The following is a 14,272-nucleotide window of genomic DNA, read 5'->3' on the forward strand; positions in this document are numbered from 1 at the left end:
GATATCCAGACAAATTTCCCATATTGCGAGGTTGATTCGTTTCCTCATGTTGCTCTTGTCAAAGACAGACATGATGCATGGTCAGATTTGGTTTTATGGGTTAAGCAATGTGAGGGACAGCAATTTTGGCAACAAACACAGGATTCTTGCGTGACCTACAACCCAGTGTTAAATGTTTACAAAAAGGTTTTATGTTCAGTGGTACAGACAGTGAGGTCTGTTATGTTAGAAGAGAAAACACTTCAGTTTGCGCATGTTGAACCACAATGTGATGTTACTTTGATACCTGCATTACGGGATATACCAAAAACGCTCTGGGCTCAGGGTAAATATGATGTAGGTTTAATCAAAAGCATGGAACCTATTGTGATCATGCCTAAATCAGATTTTAGGCCTCGCGTGCACCAATATCCTTTGAAACATGAAGCAATTGATGGCATAACGCCAGTCTTCGAGTCACTTTTAAAAGCAGGGGTAATAATACCATGTAGAGGTTCTACAGTTCAAACGCCAATATTTCCTGTAAAGAAAATTCGAGACGAGGGGCAACCTACTGAATGGAGGTTTGTCCAAGATTTAAAAGCGGTAAATAACGCAGTGTTTCCAAGAGCTTCAAATGTTGCAAACCCTTATACAATTTTAAATCAAGTTCCAGATAATTGTGGTTGGTTTAGTGTTGTAGATTTAAGCAATGCATTTTTCAGTGTGCCTGTTCATACTGATAGACAATTTTGGTTTGCTTTTTCATTCAACGGTAAAACTTATACATGGACTCGAATGCCACAAGGCTTTGTGGACAGTCCTACGTATTTTCACGAGGCGTTGAAAAATGATCTTGATTTGTTGAAACTTACAGAAGGTACAGTGATATTACAATATGTTGATGATATTTTATTGGCGAGTCCAACTAAAAAACAATGTGAAAAGGACACTGTACAACTGCTATGACATTTGGAAAAATGTGGCCACAAAGCTAGTGCCTCAAAACTGCAGTTTGTACGAGAAAAGGTGATCTTCTTGGGTCACGAATTAACAAAAGAGGGGAAGACTCTCTCTCCTAAGAGGATTGCTGCTGTACGATCGATTCCTAAACCCAATACCGTTAAGCAGATGAAAAGTTTTTTGGGAATGAGGTCTTATTGCAGAACGTTTATTATTAACTATTCTGTTCTTGAGGCTCCTTTGAGTGCTATGGCTCATGCTGTGGGCCTGAGCGCGCATGACAAAATCACGTGGACTCCTGAGGCGGAAAATGCCTTCAGGGAGTTGAAATTAGCATTGCAAACGAGCCCTACTTTGGGGTTACCTGATCAAGAGAAACCTTTCACACAGATGGTTGATGTGAAGAATGGATTTATGGTTTCAGTTTTGTTACAAAACCATGGTGGCAAATTGAGACCTGTGGCATACTTTTCGGCAAAGTTGGATCCTGTAGCAGCAGGATTGCCTATTTGTTTGAGAGCCGTGGCAGCAGCAGAAAAAGCTGTGCACGCTTCACGCGAGTATGTTGGATATTCTGATTTGACTTTGATGGTCCCACATGCTGTGGCTATGTTGTTGTTGGAACAAAAGACCTGCCACTTGTCGGCTGCGAGATGGCTGAGGTATAATACGTGTTTGTTGGATATGCCAAACATTACGGTTAAACGTTGTAATGTGCTTAATTCAGCTACTCTCTTGCTGATTGAAGGAGATGGGGAACAACATGACTGTGTGGCTACAGTTAATGAAGTTTGTTCACCAAGAGTGGATTTAAGGGATACACCTATTCCTAACGCTGAATGTGAATATTTTGTTGATGGTTCGGCGTCTAGAAATCCAGATACAGGGACGAATCAAGTTGGGTATGCAGTGGTCACTTTGCATGCCACTGTGAAATCAAACTCATTACCAGCGAATTTATCTGCCCAGGTTGCGGAATTAATTGCGCTGATTGAGGCCTGCAAGTTAGCTAAGGGAAAGCATAGGAAGTTTCTTACTTCCTCGGGAAAGCCAGTGGCACATTACCAATATGTGTCGGATCTGTTGGATGCTTTGCAATTACCAGAACAGATTGCTGTATGCAAATGTGAGGCTCACACTAACAATACGGATTACATTTCACAGGGAAACGCCAGAGCAGACGCTGCGGCTAAAGCAGCTTCTAGATTACCTGTATGTGATGATGTGATGACTTGTATTCGTTTTGATGTTGGTCTGTGTTTACAGGATGTGAGAGATGGGGAGATGGCATTGCCATGTCCAGATAACCCTAACTTGACAACTTTAAGTTTGCAGGACATTCAGACTTGGGCCAAACCACAGGAAAAGGCTCTTTGGAAAAAGGAAGGATGTGTGAATAGGGATGGAGTTTGGTATGGTCCAGATGAAGGTCGTGTGCTTAAACCATGTTTACCTAAACATCTGTTTCGATATTTTGCTCAGTTGACACATGGGAAAGATCATGCCTCTAAAGGTGGTATGATATCAAGCATGCGTCAATTTTGGCATACAAGAGGATTTGCTATGTATGCACAGTCATTTTGTCAGAAGTGTCTCATTTGTGTTACAAGTAACATAGGCAGATGAATTCAAACACGACAGTCTTCACAGCCAAGACCAGAGAAGCCATTTGAGTATTTGCAGATGGATTTTATTGAATTGAATCCTAGCGAGGGAAAGAAATATTGCTTAGTGATTGTTGATATGTTTTCTAAGTGGGTTGAAGTTTTTCCAAGCTCAAAGGCTGATTCAGGTGCAGTTGTGAAAGCTTTGATAACTGAGATAATACCAAGATGGGGTATTCCTTTGAGAATAAGTAGTGATAATGGTTCACACTTTGTTAATGATGCTATTCGTAAGCTAGGCAGTTATTTTGGTATTGATTTGAGACAACACTGTGCTTATCACCCAGAGAGCGGGGGTGCAGTTGAGCGAGAAAACGGGACTTTGAAAAATAAGTTGATGAAATGTTGTAAGGACACTGGATTGGCATGGACAAAGGCCCTCCCAATCGTGTTATTGCAGATGAGGGCTAGAGTTAGACCCAAATATGGATTGAGTCCATTTGAAATCCTGTTCGGCAGGCCGCCGAATACAGGGATTGGGCCAACAAGAGGTCAGTTGCCTACGACTGACCAATGTGAGGATGTAATTCTTAATTACTGTGCAACCTTGTCGTCTGCTTTATGTGATATCCACAGACAGGTGAAGGAGGCTATTCCTCATCCAGTGGTTGGACCGCTGCATGATTTAATACCGGGAGACTGGATCATGGTGAAGGACCTGAAACGCAAGTCCTGGAGGAACCCAAGGTGGACGGGGCCATACCAGATTCTCCTGACGACCAATTCGGCGGTTAAGATCGAGGGGAGAGCAACGTGGATACACGCTAACCATTGCAAGCGTGCACCTTGTCTGGAGACGGAAGCATTGGATACGCGTTCTGCGTAGTACCAAGGAAATTTCCGAGCTGTGCGCAAAGTGCAGTGTCGTTGAAAGTTGCCCTGAGCAATTTGATCGTCGTTTGCAATCGATTCGACTAGACTACACCGCCTGACAGAAGTTTGCCTACATTCAACTGAAGATGGCCACTACGGATGCACGACCATGGCATCAGTTCCGACAACCTGGACTTTGTGGTATACGGGGTGCAGTGGGTTTTGTCTTGGGAATGGCATTTCTTATTGCTCTTATTGTATTTTCGCTTTTGTATTTTAATAAAAGTATGCATAATTCTGATGATACTATGACAATAGATCCAATGACTTCAACTGTTTCACCTGCAACGTTCCAGATGTTGAAAAGTGATGAGAGAGAGGTTGTAGATGAAATGGAATCGGAGATGGAGTTTAATTCTTGGTATAAGTTAGCAACATATTCAGTAAAACAAGTTTTAGGCGAAGAACACCCACCATGTGTGTATTGCCAGCCACTTAAGGATGTTCCACTGATTATGCCAGCACCATTTAATTCAACTAGTTGTTATGATTTTAATTACCATCGAATTATTTCAGGTGACATTGATAAAACGAGATGTGTGGACAGTAGTCATCTGGTTTTGTTCAGGAATTGTCCAGTCTGTCCCACTAACTGCTATCATTACCAGAGTTCTAGTGCTTGGTATTTAAATTCCAATCTAGGATGTGCAGCAGTACGTCCTATGCTTACTGGACCAATATACTAATATAATTCCCACTAACTCTGCCGCTGGAAGCAGAAAAGTGGGAAATAAATCCACAGGAGTTGTAGTCCTGATGTTTAGAAGTACTTCTCTAGTTAGAGAACCCCGGAAATCTTGGCAGAACACTGAATTAACAGACAAAACAAGACAAAAAAGAGCGCACCTAACGACCGAGGCAGCCATCATCGGCGCCATCTTGGATCTATTTATCTCAACATGTGAGCAAAGAGAAGATCACAAGATGATTATCACTATTGCAGTATTATTCACTATTGATGATTAAGTGTTAAAATATGATTTTTTTTAAATCGATCAAAGGTTTTGGGAGAATTAATAAACCTTTTAAAAGGTGCTGTTTATAACCCTTTAAAAAAAGAAAAGGGTTCTTTTAACCTTTTGAGGGTGCCATATATTGAACCCTCTGAAATGGTTCTATATTGAACCTTTTGAGGGTGCCATATATGTACCAAGCTATAGAACCCTAAAAGGTTCAATATAGAACCTTTTGTTTTTAGAGTGTATAAACATGTTTTAGTCTCTGTTTCCATTCAGTTACAGTTGGTGATTTCACAGACTTCCAATTAGCCGTAATGTTTTTTTTTGGCAATTAGTAGTAATACACGTAAAATATATCTTTGGTCAGCATTGAAAACATCAACTGATATGACACCCAGTAAGAAAAAACGTACATCTGAGGGGACTTCTCTTTTTATGATTTTCTCTATCTCTTCTTTAATATTTTTCCAATACGCAAGGACTACTGGACAGTCCCAAAATATGTGTATGGTCACCTATTTTACCACATTGTCTCCAGCTTAAAGCTGCAGAGGGGTCTTTTACAAAGTTTGAAGTAACCAGAGGAGTATGAAAATAACGTATTTTAATTTTCCAGTCGAATTCCTTCCACTGTTGACTGTTAATTCCCTTATGGCACCTATAACAGAGTTTATCCCATAACTCATCCTCTATTACTGTATTCCCACTTTTCCTTAATATTGTAAGTGTTTCCAGCCATGTCTGTTAACAATCTTTTATAAAGATGAGAAACATGTTTACCAACAGGGAGACGTTTTTCTGAAATTGTGATAAAATATTGTTCTATACCATTTGGGATTTTGCCAATTCTTTATTTTTCCTTATGATTTGTAATGTAATGCCTAATTTGCAAATATCTATAAAAATCGCTTGAGGGAAGATCGAATTGTTCCTGAAGTTGTGTGAAGGACTTTAAGTGTGTTTCTTCAAAGAGCTGATTAAAAATAAAGATGCCTTTAGCTGCCCATCTCCTAAAACCATGGTCACACATTGAAGGTGGAAAGTCTACATTACCCACTATGGGCATAGCTCGAGAAATTGTTCCAACATCCTTAAGCATTTTCGTTACTTGTGCCCATACCTTTATTGTATGTTTTATCCATTAATTTTCAATTTTCAGTTTATTGACCTGTTTTAGATCCATAAAGGGTAGGACAGACAATTGTGCACCCTTAACTTCTCCTTGCTCTATTCGAGTCCACTTTGCTTCCTCATCTCCACTGATCCAAGTCACAATTGCTGCTAGTTGAGCTGTCCATTAATACAATTTTATATTTGGCAAAGCCAAACCTCCTTTATTTTTAGCCAGATTAAGAGTTTTAAGTTTAATTCTTGGTCTTTTGTGTTGCCATATAAAGAATGAGAAATTAGTTTGTTTAACATATTAAAAGTGGAAGTTGGGACTCTTATGGGCAATGATTGGAGTAAAAATAGGAGACGTGGGAGCAGGGGGGTGTTCCATCAACGTCGATTAAGGAAAAGCGAGACTTATCTCGCCAAGTCTCACTTACTTTAGCGAGAGTTCCGTTCCATTAAGGTGGCTTATTTTAGTTCTAGCTACGTAACCAAGGTAACTTATACTTCGGAACTAGCCTGATCCGTGTCAGGCTAAAAGTCAAGCTAAACTAAAATGTGTTGCAAATAATTTCAAACAGGCGGAAACAGAATCTCAAAAGACAGTTCCGTCGAGTAAATTCCTGCGCGCAAACCACTTTAGTCCGTGTTCGGAAACGTAAATTCAGACTTTTTGAAGTACAGACATTAATGATTTAGCTACATGGTTACTTCATCTCCAAAAAATATATTAATTTAAATAAACAAGTTAAGAAATAATGTCACTTTAACTGTTTTCAAAAGCCATTGGTTAATTGACATAAAATAAGGACTTAAAAACTAAGCAGAGCGTCTAGACAAGTTACAATCAATTATGGCGTATCCGTTCTTTGACAACCCTGTGGTGGATGAAGGTGCTCAGATTATACAAAGAGCGTTTATCCCACCAGCCCCAAGGGTCTTCAGAGACAGAAGTAATGGTTCCCTGACCAGTATCTGTGGAAGAAGTATAGGTTTAGCAGGCCCAGCATAGTTTATCTAGATAAATTTAATTGTCATTCTTTTAAAAAAAATACATAAATATATATATATGAAATAACACTTTAGCAACTCTTAAGGATGGCAATGAACACATAAGAGCAGCCTACCATCCTTTGTATAAAGTAATATTAAGGAGAGTAGACTATAATAGTAGAAAGGAGGGTAGTAGACTGCAGTCTATGTAGGTAGGCCTAGACTATGTAGTCTGCTGGAATCACACACAAGGAAGCAAACCCACTGTAGCCAAGCCTTGACACTGTTCAGTCTGTCTGCATCTGTCTATGTCTTTGCATGTGGGACATTCTTGAACGGGCAACTATGCCAGGAAATATGAAGGGTATACCTTGCTCCAAAGCAGTACCTGAATATTATCAGCAGTTTTTCAGGTAATCTTGAAACACAAAGAATCAAGGAGACTTTTTATTCAATTGTATAAAGTATTTTCATTGTTTAAAGTAGCCTATATGTTGACAAGCCTCTATATTACCTCTCCTCTGGCTTCCCCAATATTATAGGTGCAATATACTGTCCCCATGGGTGTATCCAGGCCCATTGGAAGACTCAGGGGGTGACTGCCTGGTGCCCCCATGGTTGAAAGTGTTTCTAAAATGCCCTCTAGAGTGGCAAAAATTAGACCAAGTGCCCTACTCTCTGCCATTCACATTGTGAAATATGCTTGAGTGCACAGGATGCCCCATGCAATAAATGACAGTGTGCCCTCTATAAATGTAAAAACATGTCTTTATGAGTTCCTTTATAGTATAGAAAATGTGATGCAGTACCCTATAAGGTGCCCTTACAATGGCCTAAATTGGATTGTTCCCATGCCCTTACTTCCAATGGAAAAACGTGCTGTTATGAAGTGCCCTTTATGCTGCCCCTACATGACAGTGTCCCAAATGTTGCCCTTTCCAAAGAAGACAATTAGATTCTGTGCCCAACAGTCTCCCCTAATGTTCCCAGTAGGGCATGCTTTCCCAAAGTGAGGCTGTGACAACACTTGGCACAGCCACAGTCTGTCACTGTCCAAGCTCCCTCTGGATCTGTGGAGGAAATACTCGTAATATAATAATGATAGTCATGCTGAGCAATTTTAAATGACTGTTCTGCCAAACAAAGTGTGCAGTTTGGGTCACCTTCTGATCTAAAAAGTCAGTGCTGGATCTGTGCAATACTAGTCATTTCAGTGAATCCCCATTTAAGTCATGGTTATCTTTCCCTTTTATCTTAAAGCTCAGCATTTAGCCTATCAGTTAATAAATGTGTGTGGCAAAGTTATTTTGAAGTAATTTTTGATTTTGTTCAAGATGTGAAGACAAAAGCCCACATCAAGTGCAATTAACCATGGCCTTCTTCAGTGTTTTGAATTTTATCCTATAATTTTCAATTGCTGCCACGTTCTTTTTTGGGCTATTATTCTCAATCTCCTGTTGAGAATATCGGCCATAGGCTAGCTAGCCTGTCAGAACGGTTTCAGACAGCTCATCAAATTACGCTAATTATCAGTAGGCCTAAATGCATATATATATATATGTTAAGTAGATTTGGTAGGTCTACAATTTACGCATTTTAACGGTCGTAATGGTTTGACAAGTTGTCTCCCTTGCCATGTTAATTGCGGCAACATTGCCCTTTTTGGGGACAAAAAAACTCAAAAAATCAATTTACGCTGCTGAAACAACACCCCTCTAAACATTGGACGTCGGATAGACGTGCAGATCATGTCTATATTGGGTCCGTCGGTCCATGACCAATCCTGGACATCTGTTCGACGTCCAAACTAGGTCCACTATTTGGTCCATCCAACTGTGACCTAACGTGGACGTCATATTGACGTTCAACATTTGGCCTTTAAACTGGGTAATTGTTTTGGACGCCATTTGGACGTCCATGAAAGGTGCAGGAAATGTACATTATAATTATTTTTAATTTACAAATATCAACATTGTTGTTGTCAACATAATTAATCTATGATTAAAGATTATTTTTTAACAGACACGATTGATTGTGTATGCCTATTTATTTATGTCGGACATGTTTTTTGGTTTTGTGTTATTTTTACATTTTCCTGTTTTTCTTTTACAAGCTTTGTCATCAAGGACCTTCTATCTGAAATAAATGTTTCCCTTGTGATCCCACCCTTTTTAGGCCTAAAATTGACATTTCAGCCCAGAAGAGGTGAGAGACACAGGCAATAGCCAGACTATGCAGTCATGTCAAGCGTGCCATTAAGAGGATCTAAAGAGTATCACATATTTGAGTCTTACCCATGACAATAGTGAGCTCAGTTAACCAACTGACGACTGTGTGTGTCCTCTTAAAAAACTCCAGGGTAAAGGGACTCTGTTCAACAAGAACAAGTCTGGTTTTGAAGTTTAAAATGGAAAATTACACAATTGCTTCTCCCCCCCTCCATGTTTTTACTTATGAATTTATATTGATTATAATTGTCACAAAACCTGTGAAAAATAAAGTTCATTTATTAAACAGACCCGTTTCATTAATAGATTCCTTTTTTCATTTACCTTTGTTGCATAAGGCAGGCTGATATTGTGTATGTTTTGATTTCATTTTCTTCCAGGTAGAAGTAGACACCCTCTTGTGCTGATACCTATGTCTTTGATGGAACATGCCAGGCTTGAGTTGGGGGGGACAGATGTGTACCCCATGTTTATATTGTGGGTGTTTATAGCAGTCCTATCAAGTGGTTGCACTGTTCCAAGCCAGAGATGAAACGTTCATGGCTTCACAGCCACTTCATGGAAGAGGAAATCCAACCAGACATACCAGGTGATTATTATCCCCATAACCGACATTGAACACTATCAAGCATTATTTCTGTTCATACCAACCCCAACTAACCTACAATCAGTACACTGGTAGACAGTCAAAAGTGTAGAATGTTTAATTTATTGAAGGTTGTGGAGACAATGGTGATAAATGACGAGGGAAAGGTTATGATGGCAGACGTGGAACTGTAGCTGGGCTGAGTTGGATGGTGTTGAGGGGCCAGCAGAGGTCCTCCGGAAGGGTGTTGAGGGATTAGGCAAAGTCCTCAGATATGGGGACACCCAGGAAACTGAAACTGGAAACAAAGATTACTTATATTATGCTGATATTGGTTTTACATTAAGTTAATCAATAAACACAGTAGGAATTATTTTGGCCACAAGTTATTTTGAGAGAATGCATGTGAACGTTAAACATCAAGAGTCAATGAGTGAAAAACAAATACTTGTACAAGTTTGTAACATATCCCCCTGTACTACTAACAACCAACATGTATGGCACAAAAGTCTCCATTCATATGGGTACAGAAGAGTAACACAACAAACAAGGTGGCTGGATTAAAACCACCACTGAAACTAGAGACTGAACTCACGAGCCAGGCCGTCTCGTGGATGGTTCAGCAACACATTCAAATTGTGATAACAAACGTTATTCTTCGCAGTTGTTGGTGGATTTGGATGACATAGGTTAGAGTTTGACATAGTGTAGTTTGACTAGGATATTCGTTTTATTAGTATACCCAGCTAACACATGACGTTGCGGCAACGTTGCCAGTAAGTGCTCAGTTGGTAACCCGCGACGTTACCTTCTGGCAACGTCGTGGCAACGTCGTAGCAACGTTATAAAGGGAATGTTGCCAGTTGGTCCCATGGACAACGTTGCCACAACGTCGTACCTTGGTCGGCTGGTTACGTTATTTTTTGGTCCCCTGGACAACGTTGCCACGACGTTGTACCTTGGTCGGCTGGTTACGTTATTTTTAGACCCGTGGGCAACGTTGCCGCGACGTTGTACCTTGGTCGGCTGGTTACGTTATTTTTTGGTTCCATGGACAACGTTGCCGCGACGTCGTACCTTGGTCGGCTGGTTACCTTATTTTTAGACCCGTGGACAACGTTGCTGCGACGTCGTACCTTGGTCGGCTGGTTACCTTATTTTTAGACCCGTGGACAACGTTGCCGCGACGTCATACCTTGGTCGGCTGGTTACGTTATTTTTAGACCCGTGGACAACGTTGCCGCGACGTCGTACCTTGGTCGGCTGGTTACGTTATTTTTTGGTCCCCTGGACAACGTTGCCACGACGTTGTACCTTGGTCGGCTGGTTACGTTATTTTTAGACCCGTGGGCAACGTTGCCGCGACGTTGTACCTTGGTCGGCTGGTTACGTTTTTTTTTTGTTCCATGGACAACGTTGCCGCGACGTTGTACCTTGGTCGGCTGGTTACCTTATTTTTAGACCCGTGGACAACGTTGCCGCAACGTCGTGCCTTGGTCGGCTGGTTACGTTATTTTTTGGTCCCGTGGACAACGTTGCCGTGACGTTGTACCTTGGTCGGCTGGATACATTAATTTTGGTACCATCGGTTAAGTTGCGGTTAAGTCGCTCTTTGATCGCAGGACAACGGATCTCGAGTGCAATATAGTGGTTTATCCAGAGATGGAGAGATCACACTGGACTGCTCTCAGTTCTGACACCTTTGCAATGTAGCCATAGTCTACATGAATTTCAATCACACACAATATTAAATGTTGCACCCAGCACGTATAAATGTAGACAATGCATGTAATTCATGTGCAGCTCAGCCCCAGCATGTCATTGGTCATCAATTTTCTCATATGCAGAAACATAGCTTTAAGAAATAAAAGACTGAATTTGGAATATAATTTAGTCTTTCATTCTTTACTATAAACATGTACAAAAGCAATCAATGTGTGATGTGTAACATGATTAAGCAAACATTCTTTGTATAGCACACCAAAGCTGTATGACACACAATGCAAATTTGTGCTCCAATAATTTTTGTGATACAAAATTGTTAAATGTGACCAAAAGGTAAGCGACTCTTAAGAGTTTCATTTCCAAAGACAAGTCATCACAGAATATTACAATTCTTCCTTAGCAAACCTGCCCCTCAGTCTGCCCCTGAGCAACAACTTTGCGCATGCCCATTTCAACGCATCGCTGAAACTGGGGTTTCAGAAGAGATTTTGCAGGGGTTCAACACCGTCTTGTACGCATTGGATTTCAACTGGAAATTAGCTACTTCAAAGGTGAGTTTCTTTACAGAAATAGTTTAAATATATAAACATATTTTCAGAAATTGGATGGGGCATGCTAATACGTATATATTTGAAATTTAGGCCATTTAGCCTGTTTATGTGCTATCAGATTCACATTGTTTACGTTAGGATTTCGCTAGCTACAGTACAGTAGAGCTTAAACCCTCCAGAAAGTTATGTTGAAATACTGAAAATGCATAGGCCTACATGTTATCAAAGTTTAGCGTCTCACAAATCACCCACAAAAGAATCAGTGAAAATAAACGTTCAGAACTGTTAAAAAACCTTGTCCCAAAATAGTTTATTTAGCCCAGAATTTTCAAAGACTGTGGAGCTAGCGTGGCTGATCACGTTTTAATCAGTCGGCCATGGCATGCACAGCAATGGTGTCTATAAAAGTATCATGTCACTAATTTTTCCAATTTGTACATGACATCTGTTTTTGGATAAGTTTATTCGTTTTAACCTTTAGATGCGTGAGTTCTAAATATTTCCGACGCTTCCACCAGTTATTTTTCCAAAACGGCAGCTAGGTAGCTTTAATTAGCTTCTGTTACCTAGCAACCTAGCATAATACTCGTAGCAATGCTACTACCTGCTAGTGTTACTTGTTAGCCTACTAATTGTACATTTTGAAGCCATACTATAGCGTTTGTCATATCGTTTTTGTCTATCGGAAAACAGTCGGTTGGAATGTTCAGAATCACACATGTGCGACGCTACGATGTGGGGCCCTGCTTTCGAACGATCACATATGTGCAATGCTACTCCTTTAATATCAGTATGCTATAACTATTCCATTTTCATTTCTGTACAGATTATCCTACCACCGTCACACGGCCTAGCACTGTGTCCCTGGGAAATAATGGTAAAGTAATGAATGACCGTTTGAACAGTGACAATAATTGTATGAGCCATGGCAACCTAAAGGCTATGTTTTGAAGCAAAAGCATGACTTAAAACTTTTGCATCACCAGATTCCATACCCCTAGATGTCAACTCTGGTCTGGTGGAGGTGAACCAATTGGGGGCCCAGGAAAACAGCTGGCAGCCAGGCAAGTGCAAATAAGACACTCAAAAAAAGATATGCTTTGTATACAACCATTCAAGGTAACATTTGTTATTTACATCAATGTTACAGCTAATCTAGAAGAACCACAGTGTATGCCAATCATGCTAACTCTTGTAAACTTGTTTTACTTTTTCTTTTCTTTTTTGTCTTTAATGACAGACACATTACAGGTTATGCTCCGGAAGATGGAGACATTGGAGGAGAACCAGTGAGAGGCTCTCCTATTCAGGCAACTACAGGGCAGACACACTGAAGAGGTGCCAGTGATGGACCTACAGGTGGCCCAAACACAGGCTGAACTCCAAGACCTTGAGGAGCGCCTTAAGGTGCTGGAGTTGCGAAAGAGAGTGGTAAGTGTTTGGAGATGCCATGAACTATGGCTTACACGCAGCGTTCAACGTTCACATTGGTGCTGACAATAAGTTCATGACTTCTAATTCCAGACGTTGTGATGAAGTGGAAGACGGGACTGGGAGAGAAAGCTGTGGAGCTCCTCATAGAGGAGACACTCAAACACACCCCGGCAGCCCATTCAAAACAAGCCAGGTGAATGAATCATGATTGCAGCTTCCATATCCAACCTTTCACATGGCTATGTGACAAAAATCTAGAATCACATATTTTTTTGATGTATATTATTTTAGATGTGATTTTTTATGACTTGTATAGCGCCTTTTTACACGTGCAATTATGTTGATAGAACACTAACTTATTTTGTGCTTCATTGTCAGGGGCAACAGACAGGACCTGTAGCGGGGACTCGCAGAAGATTTTAATTCACTGTTTGGCACTTTGTTTGAAATAAAATGACAATGTTACATGGAAATTCTGCCTTGTTTATGATTAGCTGGAGTTAGGCTACACATCACACAAACATAGTCCTCCTAAAGTTGGCTACCATGTAGCCTATTATACAAGAACAAGTAGCATTTTGGGCAAATGAGGTCTGCATATGAACCGCCCCAATATAAGCAGTAGAATTGAGAAATATAGGTTACTTAGTTAACGTTGCAGTTACGGACTGGCAACGTCACAAAATGACGTTGCTAGGAGGTCGCAGTTACGGACTGGCAACGTCGGAAAATGACGTTGCTAGGAGGTCGCGGTTACAGACTTGCAACGTCGGAAAATAACGTTGCCACGACGTCACGGTTGGACTGGCAATGTCACAAGATTACGTTGCCAGGAGGTCGCGGTTACGGACTGGCAACGTCGGAAAATGACGTTGCTAGGAGGTCGCGGTTACAGACTGGCAACATCGGAAAATAACGTTGCCACGACGTCGCGGTTACGGACTGGCAACGTCACAAGATTAAGTTGCGGTTACGTTCTGGCGTCCCACAGATGCACGGTCCCGCAACGTAGCCAAAGACGTTGCGGCAACGTATGTTTGGTCATCGAGTTACGTTGCGGCAACGTAAGGGCAACGTAACTGTGTTAGCTGGGTAGTTGTTAGTATAGTAGTAATATAGTTGATTAACGCTAGATATTGATAGTACTGTAGGTTTTTGTATTTTAGTGTGGCTTAGAATAGTCTTGTTAGTTGAATAATTGTGT

At 40.7% G+C, this 14,272-nt stretch overlaps 1 protein-coding gene and 2 long non-coding RNA genes across 3 annotated transcripts in view; all 3 read left to right on the plus strand.

The window, feature by feature from the left end:
• Positions 1-14,272, plus strand: part of LOC134017173 (protein phosphatase 1 regulatory subunit 15B) — a 598,478-nt gene that overhangs the window by 53,937 nt on the left and 530,269 nt on the right. The window lies entirely within an intron of this gene.
• Positions 11,405-12,883, plus strand: LOC134022536 (uncharacterized). The gene is made up of 3 exons (XR_009930652.1): positions 11,405-11,634; positions 12,461-12,511; positions 12,621-12,883. It is a non-coding gene; the product is annotated as an uncharacterized LOC134022536 (long non-coding RNA).
• Positions 12,885-13,523, plus strand: LOC134022575 (uncharacterized). The gene is made up of 3 exons (XR_009930658.1): positions 12,885-13,065; positions 13,159-13,261; positions 13,447-13,523. It is a non-coding gene; the product is annotated as an uncharacterized LOC134022575 (long non-coding RNA).

This window comes from Osmerus eperlanus, chromosome 1, assembly GCF_963692335.1.
Source record: "Osmerus eperlanus chromosome 1, fOsmEpe2.1, whole genome shotgun sequence".
In the NCBI taxonomy this organism is placed as follows: Eukaryota; Metazoa; Chordata; class Actinopteri; order Osmeriformes; family Osmeridae; genus Osmerus; species Osmerus eperlanus.